Source organism: Protopterus annectens, chromosome 4.part0 (assembly GCF_019279795.1).
Source record: "Protopterus annectens isolate FY-2018-M chromosome 4.part0, PAN1.0, whole genome shotgun sequence".
Classification (NCBI taxonomy): Eukaryota; Metazoa; Chordata; order Ceratodontiformes; family Protopteridae; genus Protopterus; species Protopterus annectens.
This window is the reverse complement of record NC_056733.1, coordinates 931,564,130-931,584,789: the sequence shown is the minus strand read 5'-3', so window position 1 is coordinate 931,584,789 and position 20,660 is coordinate 931,564,130. Positions and strand designations below refer to the sequence as shown.

Here is a 20,660-nt window from a genome sequence, read left to right as displayed (position 1 = left end):
AAAAAATTATACACAGGATACTTATATATATAATACAGAGGACAAACTCTCCGCAAAAGCTGGATGAAATTGATGTTTGCTTGTTTATTCTTTTTTGGTAACATTGGTCCCAGTTGGCTATAGCCTCTTTTCAGGAAAGACCTGAGATGGTATTTATTCTATTAGGGAAAATTTACCCAGGGCATTAGGGAACTTCCCCTACTCTTTTCGATAGGTGCCACGGGATCTTTTACATTCACCTAAGCTACCATCAATTCAGGGAAATTGGACCCTGGTTTAATGTCTCATCTGAAAAAGACACACACAGCAGTGCAGCACCCACATTATGCTGCACAGCAGTGACAGCAATCAATCCATCTGGTGTTGGAATAGAACCCACAGCCTACTGCACCAAAGGCAAATGTGCTACCTATTGTGTCACTAACACTCTTTAGACAGAAGAAGACAGTGACAAGCTAACAATGAACCACCACATAGGATAGCCAATTCACAATAGCTGTCACATGTATTCTAGAATCAATTACCTTCCTGCACAGTTAGGGTCTCAAGTCCCCCTTGGGCATCATAGGGAAAAACTTAATTTAGCCAAGTGGGATTTCCCAGCAGAAGACCAGTAACCTCACTCACGATTTTAAGAATGTTACCTGAGAATAGGTGTTTAAAGGGTAACACCATCACAGCAGCTGTGCTGTCAAGCTCAGAGGTCTGGAAGTATCAAGGATTCCTTGAGTAACATCCAGAGGTTCACGTTCTTTGGAAGACTGAAGAATGCTCCCTTGGCTCAGAGGTCTGGAAGTAACAAGGATTCCTTGAGTAACATCCAGAGGTTCACGTTCTTTGGAAGACTGAAGAATGATCCCTTGGCTCAAGAGGTCTGGAAGTATCAAGGTTTCCATGAGTAACATCCAGAGGTTCACGTTCTTTGGAAGACTGAAGAATGCTCCCTTGGCTCAGAGGTCTGGAAGTATCAAGGATTCCTTGAGTAACATCCAGAGGTTCACGTTCTTTGGAAGACTGAAGAATGCTCCCTTGGCTCAGAGGTCTGGAAGTATCAAGGATTCCTTGAGTAACATCCAGAGGTTCAAGTTCTTTGGAAGATTGAAGAATGCTCCCTTGGCTCAGAGGGCTGGAAGTATCAAGGATTTCTTGAGTAACATCCAGAGTTTCACGTTCTTTGGAAGACTGAAGAATGCTCCCTTGGCTCAGAGGTCTGGAAGTATCAAGGATTCCTTGAGTAACATCCAGAGGTTCACGTTCTTTGGAAGATTGAAGAATGCTCCCTTGGCTCAGAGGTCTGGAAGTATGAAGGATTCCTTGAGTAACATCCAGAGGTTCAAGTTCTTTGGAAGATTGAAGAATGCTCCCTTGGCTCAGAGGTCTGGAAGTATCAAGGATTCCTTGAGTAACATCCAGAGTTTCACTTTCTTTGGAAGGCTAAAGAATGCTTCCTTGGCTCAAAGGTCTGGAAGTATCAAGAATTCCTTGAGTAACATCCAGAGATTCACGTTCTTTGGAAGACTGAAGAAAGCTCCCTTGGCTCAGAGATCTGGAAGTATCAAGGATTCCTTGAGTAACATCCAGAGGTTCACGTTCTTTGGAAGACTGAAGAATGCTCCCTTGGCTCAGAGGTGTGGAAGTATCAAGGATTCCTTGAGTAACATCCAGAGGTTCACGTTCTTTGGAAGACTAAAGAATGCTCCCTTGCCATCTCCATTCAGAGGGAGCTCAACTGCTGCTTTGGTCAAAAGGAATGCTGTAAGTAGCTTCTTTGGCCCCTCTTTCCTTACTTTCTGAGTCACAAGGAATGGAGGTGGAAGAAAGGAGAATACACAGATCTGCCCGAATGAAGCAGAAAGTATCCTTCCTAAGTCTTCTTACCTGGTTTTCTGTAGCAGTAATCCTTCAAATTCATGCTGCTCACAGAATTAAACAGGTCTGTTTCTGGTACATCCCACCTCTGGACCAGTTCCAGGAAATGCCCTTCTCCACTATTCAATTGCAGGGATTAGCTACTGTCCTGCTTAACTGATCTGCCTGTAAATTCGGTTTAGATGAAATACAGAAGACCCTAACATACATACCTTGCATTCTATTGTTATCTCCAAAACTTGAACAGCCAACCTGCAAAAGAGGTACATGTGAGTTTCCACCATTTCTTTATGTACATCCCTCTGGTTTATTTGCTATCAGGTAGAGAATCCCTGGCTTCCACACTGGCTTGAAAACCTATCTGCGACGATCATATCCATCATCTCCTTTATTTTGATAGGCCTCTTGCACGGTTTGCTGCCTCAGATGCCTTGTTCTCCAAGATAGCCTGAGTGGGCTCCCTCCTCCATTTCTGAAGCACTTGTGGTCAGTGTTTGATTCGCAGGCACCTCTCTGAATAGGACAGCAACATTCCACTGCCTCAGTTTTAAAACTGTAATGACAGATTCAGTCTTCTACATGGGAATATAGTCTTTAAAAAGGACTGCTTGTGCTAAACTGCCATGAAAGATTCAGTCTTCTACATGGGAGTATAGTCTTTAAAAAGGACTGTTTCTGCTAAACTGCCATGACAGATTCAGTCTTCTACATGGGAATACAGTCTTTAAAAAGGACTGCTTGTGCTAAACTGCCATGACAGATTCAGTCTTCTACATGGGAATACAGTCTTTAAAAAGGACTGCTTGTGCTCATGCCACAAGCACCTGAAGTACCACTGCAACTTCCAGATGTGAATTTTTGCAAAAGAAACCAAGAAGATGGTGGTTGCCGTGTACTCTAGGACCATCCAGTACTCCCTAACAAAACTGCTCACTTCTGAGCAATCTCTTGTAAAAAATGCATTACGGAGGGCGAGCACCTCAGAAGTCCAGATGGATGGGCGAGAGTAACTCATGCAGGACTGTACCAAGGAGGACAGAATTCTGAGTCAATCCTTACAAAGCCAGAGAGGGTCTTAGACGTCCAGGAGAAGAAGCCTTCATTTCCTTGGATGTTGAGGTGAAACCACCATTAGCCAAAAGCAATCACAACATTGTACAGCAGGAACAATAAAATGACAAAGAAAGTGTGTGATTTTAAGAAGTAAAAGGAAGACAATGTCATTATAGCTACACAGAAGTGTGAAACCAGCAATTAGGGCAAAAGACAGAGCCAGACAAGGGATGGAAAAGCTCACAGTAACACGAAAGATGGCAAAAGATCAGCAAAATTGCAAAGCTGAAAGGAAAATAGAAGAAAACATCAGGCATGGAAATATCGTTTAGATATACAGCAGAACTCAGAAAGGGTCAGACATGGCCAGGCTGGGCAGAGATGGAACAGAAATCACAAAAGGGGGAAAAACAAAGGTAATGACTGAATATAGGCTCATAGGAGATCACTAGGCTATCAACCTAGAGGTCATTTTAAGCCTAGCCCTTTCATCCCAATGTAATACCATGGAAATGCTAGACAATACCCAAGATTGCATTTAATGATGACTGCCCATGTCAAGGAGGGTTGTGGGCTATATTCCCGGTAAGAATTTATGGTGCCCCATCCACGCGTCCAGTTTCCTCTTGAACAGTGTCATAGAGGTACTCTGTTTCACATGAATTGGTAGCCTGTTCCAAAGACGCAGCAGTCGCTGGGAGAGAAATCTGTCCCTCCAGTATGTGCTATTTAAGTCGCAGGCCATATTTAGGTCCCTGAAACAGGAAGCCCTACTCCCATTTCATTTACGAATATGCAGCAAGTTCATTAGGTTTGGGTCTGAGATTGTTCTGTAGGCCAGACATAAGTCTCCCATAAGAAGTCTATACCATAAGGAGTATAGTGATAGAGACTTTAGTCGGTCTGTGTAAGGCATATGCTGGAGCCCCTTGATCTTCTTTGTTAGAAACCTCCGAGGTCTATCCAATTGCTGTAGGTGCTTAGTATGGTACATGTCAAACAGGGCATTATACTCAATTATGGGCGGGATAGGTGCTGAGTACAGACGGAGGTTAAAACTTCTTTTGCTCTTGAGGCAATGCCTTTTACTAATCAAGTGTGCTACATAGAAAGCTTTCCTTATTATAGTAGACACATGGTGATTGAAGTCAACATGTGAACTCAGGTCTCTTACCACCTCGTGGGTACCTAGGGTATTGTTGTTGACTTGACAGAGTGAGGGGGACATTGTTTGTGCTGAAGGGAATGATGATGCATTTCTCTGCATTCAGTTTCAGACCATGACTAATACACTAGTCAGTGGTCTGCGTGACACCTCCTGGAGTATACTGACATAATTTGGGGATTCAATGATTGCACCTAGTTTGCAGTCTGCAAACTTGGTCAGGCACAATGCCTTAGTTTTAACCTGAACTTCTGAGAAGTATAGGACAAACAGTAGGGAGCACAGCACTGACCCCTGTGGCACCCCACTGGTAACAGGTCTGCTGGTTGAAGTGGAGTCACCCACTTTGACAGTGTATGTCCAGATTGTGAGCCAATTGGCAACCCATCTTATAACGAAGGAGTTTACATTCAGTTTAAGTTTGCACAGAGCAATCCAAGACCCAAACTTAATGAACTTACTGCATATCCGTAAATCAAATATGTCTTGGGTTACCTGTTCCAGGGACTTAAATCTTTATGGAGGGACATATTTGTCTCCCAGAGACTGCCACATCTTTGGAACAGGCTACCAATTCATGGGAAACAGAGCACCTCTATGACACTCTTCAAAAAGAACCTGGACGACTGGATGGTGCACTGTAAATTCTTTCCGGGGATAGAGCCCACAACCCTCCTGGACATGGGCAGTCATCACTAAATGCAATCTTGGGTACCGACTAGTACTTCTACAGTATTTTATTTGGTTGAAATGGCTAGGCTTAAAATGACCTCCTGGTCGATAGCCTAGGAATCTCCTTTGATCCTATGATCTTAAAAAAAAAGGGGAAAAGAACAACAGTTCCACAAGAAAAAGTGTCAAAAGCTTTAAATACAAATTTGTGTTCATTAATACAACAGATCCATGAAAAACACTATACAGACGAAGAAACCTTGGGCAGTTTGGAAAAATGAAGCGACCGAAGAAGTGTGAAAATATAACGAACAAAATCTACAGAGTTTTGAAAGGTTTAAAAAAGAAATAAGGACATCAGAAAGAAAGATATGATATGGTGCAATATTTATGCAATGGAGAAAGCCAAATTAATCAACACAAAAAAGGCAGCCCCAAAATATTCGAAGAGAAATACAGCCAAAGGCATCCAGATATGGAAAAATTTCACAATAAAAATAATAAGATCACAGAGATGGAACACAGAACAGAAGATTAGTCAAGTAAAAGTTAAAAAAAATAAAAGCTGAAGTTATGGAATACTTGCAAAATGAAGGCTTTATTGTAGAAAGTCTACACAGGTTATATCACAGCATGATGGAACGACTAGTCCCCAAATTACGGAGAAACAGGAAGAGCATGAAACATCTGAAGAAGAAATATGAACATGGGAAAGAAAGAGATTTAATACCGTGCAATATTTATGCAAAGGAGAAAGCAAAACTTATCAATACAAAAAGAGCAGCACCAAAGATACCTGAAGAGAAACAGAGGCAAAGGCATCCAGGCATGGAACATTTTACAATACCAAAAATAATAAAGCAAAGAGGAAAGGCAGGAAAAGAGGATTAGTAATGGAGACGTTCAAGAAATAGAAACTGAGGTTATGGATTACTTGCTAAATGAAGGACTTGGTGTAGAACTGGGAGATATGGGAAAAGGAACTGAAACACCACCAAAAAAGAAATAGATACATTCTGGAGAGGCATCTGTGAAGATGCTGTAGAACATAAAGATGCTAAATGGCCAGAAAAAGCAAAAGAAAGAATAAGAAGTTGAAATGTAGAAGATATGAAATGGGAGGCAGAAACAGTCAAACAGACTGAAACAGAGTTAAGAAACTCTTAATTGGAAAAAACCAGGCCCAGGTGCAGTACTTAACTCCTGGTAAAAGTATTAACATCTCTGCATGAAGATTGAGCCACGAGTAAGAACTATTTACATGCGCACCCTGAAAACACACCAGCCTGATTAACAACTCCTGGCTAAAAGTATTAACATCTCTGCATGAAGACTGAGCCATGAGTAAGAACTATTTACATGCGCACCCTGAAAACACACCAGCCTGATTAACAACTTCTGGCTAAGAGTATTAACATCTCTGCATGAAGACTGAGCCATGAGTAAGAACTATTTACATGCGCACCCTGAAAAGACACCAGCCTGATTAACAACAGGAAAAACAATTCTACTTAAGATCAAACCAAAAAGCTATCCTAAAAACTGTAGACCAAAAACTTACCTTCCAACTATGTATAAACTATAAACTGAATTGATGCCAACAGAGTTTATAGTCATTTAGAAGAAAACCCAAATCATGGCAATAGAACAAAAGTGTAATAAAAGAAAGTCATACAGAACAAAGGATCATTTGTTGTTAAACAAAAAATAATAACGGAGAACTGTAAAAACAGGAAGAATCTAAGTATGGCAAGGGTAGACTACAACAAAGCATTTAGAGTATCTCACATTCATGGACAAAAAAGAGTGCTTACAAATGTACAAGATACACCCTACACTGATAGATTACATTGCGACGACTATGAAACAGTGGCAAACCACTTTGCATTTAAGCCATGATAATGATTATTATTCCCGGGATAAAAATTCAAACGGGATATTCCAGGGTGACTCTCTGTCAACACTGCTCTTTTGTCTTGCCCTTAACCCATTAAGCTGTCTGATTAACAGATTAGGTCATGGCTCCAGTTTGGCTCCCAGAAAACAGCGAAGTGTAAAGACTTCTCATCTTTTCGTTAATGATTTAAAGCTGTATAAGTCATCAGATGAGGAAATGAAACCACAACTGCAAATGGTCTAAACTTTTTGTGATGATATAAGAATGTCATTTGGTCTTGATAAATGTGCAAATGCAACCTTTAAAGCAGGAAAACTGCAGCAACAAGAAAACATCAGTTTGGGACAAGAATGCGATTTAAAAACTTGAGCAAGAGGGAGTGTATAAATATTTGGGAAATGATGAATGATCAAAAATAAAACATGAACAAATACAAATAAAGCTTAGGAATATTTTAGAAGACTTAAATTAATATTGAAAGCAGTGTTGACATCTAAAAAGAAAGTCCAAGCTATAAACCAATTTGCTCTTCCTGTCCTAACTTACAGTTTTGGAGTGACTGACTGGCTCCAAAAGGTGTTGGATTGGTTGGACAGGAAAACAAGAAGGAGGCTTCATTCTCATCAAATGATTTATAAAAGTCTCTGCATACTAACATTATATATTCCCTGTTCTGAAGGAGGTATGGGCCTCCTTGAAATTGATTACATGTATATATCTGCAATCATGGGACTGCATACATGCCTGCTGACCTCACAAAACCCAAATGTAGTAAAAGTTTTGAAACATGAGGAAAATATATCCAACATGACTTCTTGCTTAGTTTAGCAGAAGCATATAGACATCAAGCAGGAATGGAAATCAAACCAGAAGTAGATAAAAATCAGGAAGCAACTGAATGTGCTAAAAAACAAAAGAAAGAATATAAGGTGAATGATCAGATGAGAAGGCAATAAATGTGGAAAAATGCATAATTACAGTTGCAAGTATAGAAAACTCTTGGAACAACCTCATACTGATCAGGAATGAATGCAGGAATGGTTAAGGAGAGGTGAATTTAAACCAAAAGACAAAAGGTTAATACTGGCGGCCCAAGATAGTGGACTACATTTATGTTGGTTTACAAAGCCCATTGAACATGTGGGAGAAACAGACAAATGTAGGTTTTGTACAACAGAATTGGAAACAGTTGCACATCTTGTTGCTGGATGTGATGTACTAATGGTAGGACGACTGTATACTGAAAGGCATAATAATGTGGGAAGACTGCTGCACTGGGGATTGTGCAAACATTATGGAACTGAAGAGGCTGAAAAAAGTACAGTTGTGTACACTTACCATAAATGTAGATGTGCGAGTGTATTCACTGTTGCAGTCATCACACTTGGGTTACCCTGCCAGGGGTAGCCCTCAGTCATCCGAATACCAGAGGCTTAGTATTTCTGCGTCAGTTGTTGTTGCTCCAGGATTGATGTCAGGTCGTCAGTGGTATAAGAAGAGGCAGCCAACGCCATTACATTAGTTTTTCTTACCCCAAATGTCAGAAGTCCCAATAGGGAGCTATGTTAATGGTGGAAAAACACCACCAGTACAAAGCAAGTACCAAGTATCATTGTAAGGAGTAAGGAAGAGAGAGAGAGACACAAGGGGGATGGAGGGTGGGAAACCAGGACTGCAACAGTGAATACACTCGAACATCTACATTTATGTTAAGTGTACATAACTGTACTATGTTCTTCGTGTTTCACTGTTGCAGTCATCACACTTGGGTTGATTCCCAAAGCTGAAGAATAGGTGGAGGCAGTCAAGAAGAGTTGGGGCTGGCTAAAATGCCCTACAGGACTGTGGTTGCAAAGCCTGCCCTGGATTTGGAAAAGATAGGCAGGTGGTAATGCTTGGTGAAGGTGTGAACAGAACTCGATGTTGCAGCCTCCAGAATGTCCTTGGTAGGGACCCCTCTGAAGAAAAGCTGCAGAGGTGGGAGTTGCCCTAGTGGAATGTGTTCTGACCCCATGTAGGGGTGGTTTCCCATGGTGCTTGTAACAGAAATGGATACAGTGTGCTATCCATTTGGAAATGGTTTGTTTAGCTATGGCCTTGCCCTCAGCCCTTGTTGCAAAGCTGACCAGTAATTGGTCAGATTTCCTAAAGGACTTAGTCCTATCCAGGTAGAATCTGAGCTGTCTGTGCACATCTAAAGAATGCAGGATCCTTTCCCCCTTATTTTGAGGTGTAGGGGGAAAAGGTGGGCAAATTAATAGATTGGTTGAGAGCTACACTGGACACTACTTTAGGCATGAAAGTTGGGTTAGCCCTGAGGGAGACACTGTCAGCATGGAAAATGATGAAGGGTTCCACAGCCATGAGTGCTTGCAGCTCACTCCTCTAGCTGAAGTGATGGCCAGAAGCAAGGCTGTTTTCCAAGAGAGGAATTTTAATTCTGCTGTAGCTGCAGGCTCAAAGGGGGGTAGCGTGAGCTTTTCCAACACAAAATTAAGGTCCCAAGCAGGGGTAGGGGCTCTTCTGTGTGGCCTTAAGTTATAAGCCGCTCTAAGGAACTGCTTGATGAGGGGGTGAGAAAATAGAGGTGGCTCTGTGCTGTAATGAGCACAGATGGCAGAGGCATGGATTTTAATAGAAGAGAAGGATAAGCCCCTGTGAAGCAGGTCTGCAAGGTAATCCAGGATGAGAGGTAAGGAGGGCTGTGCTGGTTCAGCTCCTTTATCCTGCATCCATGAGCAATAACTTTTCCACTTGTCAGCATAGGATTTTCTAGTACTCGGTCATCTGTGTTCACGTATAACATCCAGAAATTGCTTACTTAGGCTGGCCACTGGAGAAGAGGTCAAGGAATAAGCCAGGCTGCTAGGTTTAGGGTCTGCAATTGTGTATGCAAGAACTCTCCCATTTACTGTGACAGGAGAGTTGGAATCTGAGGGAGGTGCCATGGAGGCAATGGTGACAGGCTGCGCAATAGTGGGTACCAGTGTTGGCATGGCCAGTCTGGGGCAATCAGGATTGCCCTTGGTCTTTCCTCCCTTATTTTGAGTAATACCGTTGTAAGAAGTAGTAGACGGGGAAATAGATAGATTGAGAGGTTTGCCCATTAGAAGGACAGGGCATCCACTTTCCAGGCCTTGCTGTGAGGTTCCCTGGTGCAGAATTTGCTGAGCTGGTGGTTGCTGTGAGAGGCAAATAGGTCTACCTTCGGGGTACCTCATTTCTGAGTTACGAGTTTGAAGGTGCTGTGGTTTAATTGCCAATCATGTGGGTCTAGGAGATTTCTGCTTAAGTCATCTGCCAGAGAGTTTTGGTTGCCTGGCAGGAATTGTGCTAGCAGGTGAATCTGCATGGCTGAAGCCATGTGCCAAAGGGTCATGGCTAGCCTGCATAGCGGGTGTGGGTTCCTTCCTGCTTATTGATGTACCATGTCACTGTGGTGTTGTCTGTTTTGATTAGTAGTGGCCCCGGAGACAGTAGGGGTCTGAAAGCTGGCAGAGCATGCTGAACAGCTAGCATCTCTTTTTGCTTGATGTGCAGATGAATTTGATTTGGGCTCCAGTGGCCCTGAATGCACCTGCCGTCAGGCATAGTCTGATGCATCTGTGGTTAGGGTCTGGGCGGTGTGGGGTTGTGAAAAGGGAAGTCCCTTGTTATGGTTGCATGATGCTGCCCACCAAAGAAAATCCTTCCTTAGACAAGGTATCATAGGTATGATAGTTTCCAGGTCCTGAGAATGTTGACACCAAAGGCTTTTTAGGTACCATTGTAGTTTCCTCATATGCAGTCTGGCATATGGAATGAGTAGAATGCAGGAGGCCATGAACCCTAGAGCTTGCAGGAGTTTCCTTGCAGATAATTGGGCTCTGGTGGCTAGTTGAGAGAAGTAGCCTGTTAGGTAGGCTTGTTTTTCTGGAGTAAGGAATGCCATCTGGGATGCTGTGTCCAGGCTTGCTCCCAGGAATAAAATGTTCTGACTGGGGACTAGTTTGAATTTCTTTTCATTTATAGTGCACCCCAGTGAGGTCAGTAGATCTTTTACAAATGTCAGGTGCGATAACAGCTTTTCCTGACTGTCTGCCTGAATCAGGCAGTCATCCAAGTAGGGGTAAATTTGAATATTTCTTTGTCTGCAAAACGCAATAGCTAGAGCCAGGCATTTTGTGAAAACTCTGGGAGCAGTGGATAAGCCAAAGGGAAGTGCAGAGAAGTGATAATGCATAGATCCTGCCCTGAAACTTAGCTATTTCCTGCAAGAGTCTCTGAGTGGAATGTGCAGATAGGCATCTTTTAGGTCTAGAGTGGCTAACCAGGCATCTTTGGATAGCATGGGAAGAAGCTGCTGGAGGGTGAGCATTTTGAATTTTGGTATCACCAGGAAGGTGTTTAGAATGAATAGATCTAGGATTGGGCGCCAGGTGCCCTCTTTTCTTGGTACCAGGAAAAGTCTGGAATAGAAACCTTGGCCTATCTGGTCTGCAAGAACAGGCTGAATTACCCTCATGGAGAGCAGGGAATGAACTTGGTTTTGTGCCTCTGCCCACTGATCTGGAGGAAGATCTGTGAACCCTTGTAGGGTTGCCAGTGTGTGGAAACAAAATATGCACCCCGGGACACTATGTTGAGGACCCATCGATTGTTGGTGATGAAGGCATGTTTTTTGCATGGGGATGCAAGTTTTTCTCCTAGGGGCACAAGCAGGTGGGCAGAGGTAAGAGGTGGAGTTGAAAAGTCATTGTGAATTCTTTCCATAAGAGGGTGGCTTTGCACTCCCTGTTTTAGAAGTAAAGGTACTCCATTGCTTAGATCTCTGCATTCCCTGAAACTGTTGTCAGGGGGTCTGCTTCCCCTAGGTCTAGTCTGAAGTGGTCTTGAGGGGGCTGGAAAGGACCAATGTTTTGAGGGACAATGCCTACTAAATCTGGGGGGCTGGACGTGCAAAAAATCTTTAACTGGCTGCATAGACTTAGCTTTTTCTTCCATCTTTTTTAAAACCTCTTCTGCTTTGGTGCCAAACAGATTGTCTTTGTTCAGTGGCGTGTCCAATAATTTAGATTTGACATGGTCTGGCAAGGTCGGTTCCTTAAGCCAAGGATGCCTTCTAAGTACAGAACCTGTGACTGCTGCCCTGCAGGATGCTTCTAGAGTGTCAAAGCCACATTGCAGGGTATGCTTACTAACTTGGCTTGCAGAATGCATAAGCTCCTGTAGTTCTTTATTTTCTGTACAGTCTGCGAAGGTATATTTTTTTTGTTTAATAAGTTTCATAGTATGAAAATCAAACCAAGACTCAGGATTACAACGAGGCAACCAGGCCTTTGGCTGAAAAATTCAAACAACATATATTCTTCAAACAGAAGTATTTATCCAAGTAACAAGTCCAGTCTGTGTAAAATTAGTCTGAGGAAGCTATCTAGCGAAAGCGCTTACCGTTTTAATGTCACTCAAATAAATGAACTGTGAGTTGTGAATTGTACACAGACTGGACTTCTTGTTACTTGGATAAATCCTTCTGTTTGAAGAATATATGCTGTTTGAATTTTTCAGCCAAAGGCCTGGTTGCCTCGTTGTAATCCTGAGTCTTGGTTTGATTTTCTTGCCAAATTTTATCAACGAGGCATTTACCCCGTGGAGTATAGTCCATTTTAAGTTTCATAGTACGTTGCTGGTATTTCAGCGTGTGGAACTGACAATCTAATGCTCTAATGGCAAGAGTAGAAGTGTATACTTTTTTACCTAATCTGTCTAAAGCTCGAGAATCCCTGTCCAAGGGGGGTGGGATTCTTAGCTGTGGTTGCTTTTATTCCCTTAGGTTCTTGGGAGATGACCTCTGGGTCAGCAGTAGGATTTTTGAAAAGGAATTTGTGTGAGTCAGGGACTCTGTAGTACCTGCCAGGTTTCCTGGAGGCAGGAGGCAGTGTATCAGGAGTTAAGATTGGATTCCATAAAAACATCATCCACAAGATCCAGAACAGAAGGAATAGCCAAGGGTCTCTGCTGTGGTAAATCTAAAAATTCCCCGAGTCTCTTTTTGGACTGTGGATAATCCTGGCATTCCCAATGGAAATGCTTTCTCCAAGTATGTAGGGTTTCACCAAAAGAAAAATCCACTGGAGGAGAGGCAGAAAGAATGGATTCCTCTGCATCTGAATCCTCATAAGCAGATAAGGGCATTTATTTAACATTTATTAACCAGGAAAGTCCGACTTGGAACAAAGCCAATTTTCAGCAGAGGCCCGGGGAGAAATGCATGTCTTTGTAACGTGGGAGGAAACTGGAGCACCCAGAGGAAACCCACACGAACGCAGAGAGGACATGCAGACTCCACACAGAAGGCACCCCAGCCAAGAATCGAACCAAAGAACCTCTTGCTGTGATACGACAACGCTACCACTGCACCACTGCACCATCCAATCTTCATAAACTTCAAAACTATATGTCTTCATAATCAGAAACCTCAAAGTCGGACTCTTGGTCAGATAAAGCTGCTGGGGACAAGACTCTTTTCCTTTTAGCAGGGGTAGGCTGGATTCCTCTAATCAGCATGATAAGGTCTTCAGCCATTTTAAGCATCTGAGATTGAGGCAAGGAAGAAGGCACTTGAGGTTGGGTCGTCAGTTTTTTTTAGGCATAATTTGTACTCTGGGCCTTAGAAACCCGGTAGTTTTAGAAAGAACTGAGGACCTGAAAGAAGTCTGTTTGTGTTGAATATCAGTAGTGCGAAGAACTTCCTCAGAAGCCGTGCCTGCACAGCGGCTCTGGACCCATCCAAGGTAGAGACATTCTCAGGTTTCGGAGTCAAAGAAGAGTCGCGTGGCATACTGGACTCCAAACGGGTCTCAGTAGCGGCCTGCAAATCCATTGAAGTGGGCATCAGGGGCTGCGAAAGCAACTCACTTAGTACCGGTGAACTGGCAACTAGCTTAACGGAAGCATAGTCGGCGGTTTTGGACCTGTGTGGTCTTGTCGCTGTCTTTATCCTTATGTTATTTTGGAAGATCGGTAGTCAGATGGCTTACCAAAGCCATTTCGGAATATGGAGATCGAGAGTGAAAGAATTTAGCTACGATAAGGGCCCAATGACATATAGTTCGGGCGTCGAACAAAGCACAAAACTGGCAATGAGTGACGTTGTGGTCTGGGCCTAAACAAGTGATGCAGTAAGAATGGAAATCTCGTGTGGTATTTGCATTCCACAGGCAAGATAATTGTTAACTTTTTCTGACATCAGTTAGAGCAAGAAAAAAAGGATCCCCAACAGGGTACTTAGCTTTAGAAGACTTCAACTTCAATTTTGGAAACGCAAATTCGGGTAGCAGCCGACCGGCACTCGTGCAAACTGCTATTGCTTTGGGCTCCTCGGCAAGAAAGACTGATGTAACGGCGTCAGCTGCCTGTTTTTATACCACTGACGACCTGACATCAGTCCTGGAGCGACAGCAACTGAAGCAGAAATACTAAGCCTCTGGTATTCGGGCCGACTGAGGACTTTCCCTGGCAAGATACCAAAGTGTGATGACTGCAACAGTAAAACACGAATAACATCACTGGAAACATGAGGCACAAAGCATTATAGAAAATTATGAAGTTTATATCACTTGGGATTACCCCATTACCAACAGTTCAAAAAACAGATGCGAGAAAACTTTTAGTTATGTACTTACCACAACAATAGATGTATGTGATCCATCTCGCCTACATTCATTACTGACGGGCTCGGAGCCGAGAGTCGGCTCAAACTCGGCCACTATAACTAGCACGAAGTCTCTCATTGGCTGGGCTAACCCTGTATCCCAGGATGCATCACGCCCAAACCCCCAGATCTTGTTTGCCCCAATATTATCTTCCCACATACACCACACCACAAGGATATATATGTAAGAGGAGAGAAAAATAATATCCTCAGAAGAATCAGAATCCAAGTTTCCTCCAAGTCCAACAGGTGGGGGGAAGGAAGGCAGGTACGTAAGAATGTAGGCGAGATGGATCACATACATCTATCGTTATGGTAAGTACATAACTAAAAGATGTAATGTGATCCTATCTCACCTACATTCATTACTGACGGGACAGCGTCCCTAGCACCTAAATCCCAGGAGGCTCACTGGAAAACACTCCTGAGCACTGTGGAACCAAAGGAAGCCCGACCTCTAGAGGCCACGTCCAGTTTGTAATAAGAAATAAAGGTATGTGGAGAAGTCCAAGTAGCCGCTGCACATATCTCATCTATGGATAGTCTAGCATGAAAGGCTACTGAAGTTGACATAGCCCTGGTAGAATGCGCCTTAACTGGAAAGGGAAGATCCTTACCCACTAATGCATAAATAAATGAGATTTTTATTTATCATTTTGTTGACCAGGAAAGTCCGACTAGGTTCCACAGAGCCTGTTTTCAGCGGAGGCCCGGGGAGAAATGCTCCAGATGCATGTCTTTGGAATGTGGGAGGAAACCAGAGTACCCGGAGGAAACCCACGCGAACACAGGGAGAACATGCAAACTCCACACAGAAGGCACCCCAGCCGAGAATCGAACCGGTGAACCTCTTGCTGTGAGGTGACAATGTTAACTGCTGCACCACTGCGCCGCCCAGAGATGCAGTCTCTAATCCACTTAGCTATGATGCCCTTAGCCACAGATCTGCCAATTCTACTGTCCGAAAAGGACACAAACAACTGATCTGATTTCCTCTCCTGTTGTGTCCTATTTAAATAAAACCTCAGTTGTCTATGCACATCCAACTGGTGAAATTTGTATTCCGCTTTGTTGGAAAACCATGGAAAAAAGACTGGAAGCTCAACAGACTGGTGGAGACAAAGGGCAGAAGAGACCTTAGGGAGAAAAGAAGGATCAAGTCTCAGAGATGCTCTGTCCTTATGAAAAATTAAATAAGGAGGTTTAAAAGAAAGGGATTGAAGCTCCGATACCCTTCTGGCTGAAGTTATGGCTACCAAGAAGGCAGTCTTCCATGACAAAAATTTCAATTCGCAGGAGGCTGCCGGCTCAAAGGGAGAAGACGTCAAAGCTCTGAGCACCACATCTAAATCCCATGGCAAGACGGGTTGCGAAACTGGAGGGCGAAGCAATCAGGCTCCTTTCAGAAAGGCTTTACACAGCTTATGACCCATGAGGGAAGGCTCATGTGCAACATGATAATTGGAGATTGCTGCCAACTGAACCTTTATAGTGGAGGCAGCCGAGCCCTGTCTAAAGAGCGTTGCTAAGAAATCTAACACCGCCGACACAGGGGCTGTAAGGGGATCAAGATCATGTTGCTGAGCCCAAATTGCAAATCTCTTCCATTTACTAGAGCAGGCATGGGCAAACTACGGCTCGGGGGCCACATGCGGCCCGTTAAACGTTTTGATTCGGCCCTCCAAACTTGAAAAAATTTAATAAATTAACCTTGTTAATGTTTTATTTCCCCTGCAATTCTGATGTTTCCTCACTAGGTGGCGCACTCTAGATATATTGGCTTTGTTGAGGTGAAGCGTAGGCCTATTACTCCACGTTTGCACTTTACCCTTTGACCCACCGCCCCTCTATGAAGATTAGCGGACCCAAGAAAAGGAAAGTGGACAGAGAATGTCGAGTGTTCAATAAGGAGTGGACAACTAAATATTTTTTCACTGAACACCGATCATCTGCTGTTTGCCTGATATGCCAAGAAACTGTGGCGGTTTTTAAAGAGTATAATATTAGCCGTCACTTTGCCACAAAGCACGCTAATTATGCTAGCAAGCTCTCAAAAGAGCGGAAGCTGCTGCTGAGAAGGTGGCAGCTAATTTGAAGGCTCAGCAAAGTTTTTTTCACCGTCAAACTGCCATTCAAGAGTCAAGTACCAAGGCCAGTTTTATGCTTTCATTCAAAATAGCAAAGGCCAGCAAACCACTGTCTGAGGCGAGTTTTTAAAAGAATGTATGGTAGAGACAGCAGGTATTTTGTGCCCGGAGACCAAAGACAAATTTGAGAAAATCAGTTTATCACGGTGGACAGTGACTCGCCGTGTGGAACTAATAGATGAAGATATCACCAGCAGATTAAACAAAAAGGCGAAGTCATTCACTTTTTATTCTTTAGCACTGGATGAAAGCAACGATGTCAAAGACACTGCTCAGCTCCTCATTTTTATCCGAGGAATCAACGAAACTTTTGAAATAACGGAGGAGTTTTTGACAATGAAGTCTCTGAAAGGACAAACACGGGGAGAGGACTTGTTTGAACGGGTGTCTGCTGCCATTGAAAACATGAAGCTTCCCTGGAGTAAGCTTGTTAACGTCACCACAGATGGATCTCCGAATTTAACGGGAAAAAACGTTGGCCTGCTGAGGAGAATCCAGAATAAAGTGAAAGATGAAAACCCTGACCAGGATGTCATTTTCCTCCACTGCATCATCCACCAGGAATCTCTATGTAAATCAGTGTTACAGCTGAATCATGTTGTGAATCCTGTGGTGAAACTCGTCAACTTCATACGCGCACGGGGACTTCAGCACCGTCAGTTCATTGCGTTCCTGGAGGAAACTGATGCGGATCACCAGGACCTGCTTTATCACTCCCGTGTCCGCTGGTTGAGTTTGGGCAAAGTGTTTCAACGAGTGTGGGAGCTCAAAGAGGAGATTGGCGTGTTTTTGGAGCGGCAGGGGAAGACTGATGAATTTCCTGAGCTGAGAAACAAGAGCTGGATGTGTGACTTTGCGTTTGCTACGGACGTATTTTCACACTTGAATGAGCTCAACGTGAAACTGCAGGGGAAGGAGCAGTTTGTGCATGACATGTACACGAACGTGAAAGCCTTCAAATCCAAGCTGGCTTTATTCTCCAGGCAGATTTTGAACAAGTCATTCACTCATTTTCCTAGACTAGCCACGCTGAAAGAGACCGGAGCAAAAGTAAAGAAATACAGTGAGCCACTGGATGCACTGCATGGAGAATTCTGCCGTCGGTTTTTGGATTTCGACAAAATTGACAAGTCACTTCAATTGGTGGCCTTTCCTCTGTCACAAGACCCCGAAACAGCTCCAGAGGAGCTTCAGCTCGAACTGATCGACCTTCAGTCCGACCCTGCCTTAAAAGAGAAGTTCAGCTCTCTGAAACTAAATGACGTCTATGCTTCACTCAATGATGCCGCGTTTCCAAATCTAAGGCGAAAAGCGCAGATGTTGGCTTTGTTCAGCTCTACCTTCGTGTGTGAACAGACCTTCAGCGTTATGAACATCAACAAAGCCAGCCACAGATCCAAGTTAACAGACCTACACCTCAGATCCATCCTGAGAATCGCCACAACAAAACTAACTCCAGACTTTGATGCGCTGGCTAAAAAAGGAGACCAACAACACTGCTCCCATTAAAATGCATGTGTCTCCGTGATACGCACGTTGTTAAAATAAACAGTGCGCGCAGATCAAATATAACGCTTCACAGACTGACTTGCTGCAACTGTTTCGTCCTTGCACTGGTCGTAGTTGACTTTTGGCACCGGGGAAACAAATTGAATAAAATGAACAGGACAAGTACATCTGCATCTCCTACCGTTTTTGAAAAAAAAGACGGTCAGGAGGAGAGTGATGGTGATATCCTGAAGGATAACAGAACTTTCAGTGCTTTAAAATAAAATGGTCATTTATTTGATTTTCAGTGTTTAAAGACTCATTTCGAAGTCAGAGATTTTATTGTAATGCTTTTCTTCATTTTCATTGGAAATTAAAGCACATGTTTTCTCCATATCCCAAGATATGTATTTTTCCCCCAATGAGGTGATGTTTTCAAAGCATGTCATCTATCTGCTCCTGTTCCGGCCCCTTTGTCAACTGTTAGAACTCAATGTGGCCCACGAATCAAAAAGTTTGCCCACCCCTGTACTAGAGTATATTTTCCTAGTAGAAGACTTGTGGGAGGAAGACAGAATATGTACTACTTCCGGGGTAAAGATATGCTGTCTGACTAAGGTCGGAGGTGGAGAAGCCAGGCAGCGAGCTTGAGTGTTCGTAGGGATGGATGGAGCTGTCCTGACTGATGAGTCAGTAGGTCTGGAGCTGGGTCCAGAATCCAAGGGCCATCCACTGCATACTTCCGAAGGAAGGGGAACCAAACTTGACGGGGCCAGTGTGGTGCGATCAAAATCATTTTGCTTCCCAAGCAGGTAGCCTTCTGAATCACTCTTGGTAGAAGAGGGACCGGCGGGAAGGCGTAGAGCAGACCGGAGGGCCAATTGTGGACTAGAGCATCCCTGGGTGGCTCCCCCTGAGGGGGGGATGAGTGAAAAAATTGCTGCACTTCGCATTCAGGGGACTGGCAAAGAGGTCGCAGCAGGGAAGGCCCCACTTGGAGAAGATCTGAGCAGCCACTCTGTCGTTCAGGGACCACTCGCGAGGCATCAGAATAGCTCTGCTCAGCCTGTCTGCTATCACATTGGACTTCCCCGGAATGTGCGTTGCCACTAGAAAGCACTGGGAAGCGATCACCCAATTCCACACTCTCATGGCCTCCCTGCAAAGGGGGTAAGACTTGGTTCCTCCCTGCTTGTTCAGATACCAGACAACCGACATATTGTCAGAAAGAATCGCAATAGTTCCCCTGGGAAGAGAGCTGTGAAGTGCCTGCAATGCTAGAAGCACAGCTCTCATCTCTAGAACATTGATATGCAAGTGAACCTCGTGGTCTTGCCACGTACCTTGGACCGTCTCGCCCAGATAATGCCCCCCCTACCCTATCTGGGAGCTGTCCGTGGTTACTGTGGCAATAAGGGACGGGGGGCTCAGGGGTCTCCCTTGATTCAGATTGGACGAGAGAAGCCACCAACGCAGATCCTGCCGGCATCTCTCTGTGATGAGAATCGGATGGGACAAGGGACGTTCCTGATATGACCACTGGGCCGAAAGGAGCCACTGAAGTATTCGCATGTGTAACCTGGCTAGCGGAACTAGGAGAATGGTAGCCACCATTGATCCCAACAACTGAAGAACCATCCTGGCTTGAGCTTTTTCCCGGGGTAGTAAAGCCAAAACTTGGGCCTGTAACACTTTTATTCTCTCTGTCGGTAGGAAAGCTCGCATCTCTACAGAGTCTTGCTCTGCGCCGATAAAGGCAACGCTCTGTGATGGCAACAATACAGACTTTGCCCAGTTGAATGAAATCCCTAGAAGATGGCCCAATTTGACAGTAGCTCTCGTGGCTTGAACAAGTAGATGCCTGGTGGGGACGGTGAGGAGCCAGTCGTCTAGATAAGGAAACACCTGGAATCCTAGACGTCTCAGGTGAGCTGTCACCACTGCCAGACACTTGAACACCCTGGGGGCTGTGGTGAGACCAAAGGGCAGGGCCCGGAATTGAAAATGACTGGCTCCCAGCCGGAAGCGTAAATGATTCCTGGAAGCCTTGTTTATCTTGATGTGATAATAGGCATCCTTGAGATCGAGGAAGCACATCCATACTCCTTTTTCCAGCAATGGGAAAATGGATTGCAAAGTAGCCATTCGGAACTTGGACTTCTTTACAAAGCGGTTTAGACGGCTGAGATCCAGAATGGGTCTCAAGTCCCCTGTTATTTTTGGCACCAAAAATAACCTTGAGTAAGTTCCTAATCCGATCTGGTCTGCGGGGACTGGTTGGATGACTCCTTTTTCTAGCAGCTTTGAGATCTCTATTGCTGCCTGATCCCGTTGACTGGGTGAAACGTCCGGGATTTTCCTTGATGGCGGGGGGGGGGGGGGACGGATAAAAGGAATGGTGTAACCTCCGGTGATGATACGAAGCACCCATCGATCCTGAGTGATGGACTCCCAGGCCTGAAGATGCTCCGAAAAATGACCCCCGACTGGCTCTGGAGACGCACAGTAGGGTAATCCCTCAGGGACGTTGGTAGGAGGAACCACGAAAGGACTCGCAGTCTCCTGTATTGCAGGGGCCTCTAGGGCAACGCCTTCCATTAAAATTCCCCCCTCCTCTGCCCCTGGAGAGGGGGGTCACTTTGATGGGCAGGGGAAGACTTTTGAGACTTTCTGAAC

General features: G+C 44.2%; 1 protein-coding gene across 1 annotated transcript in view; it reads right to left on the bottom strand.

Moving 5' to 3' along the window:
- Positions 1-20,660, bottom strand: part of KNTC1 (kinetochore associated 1) — a 3,090,908-nt gene that overhangs the window by 1,471,573 nt on the left and 1,598,675 nt on the right. The gene's annotated exons all lie outside the window — the stretch shown is intronic.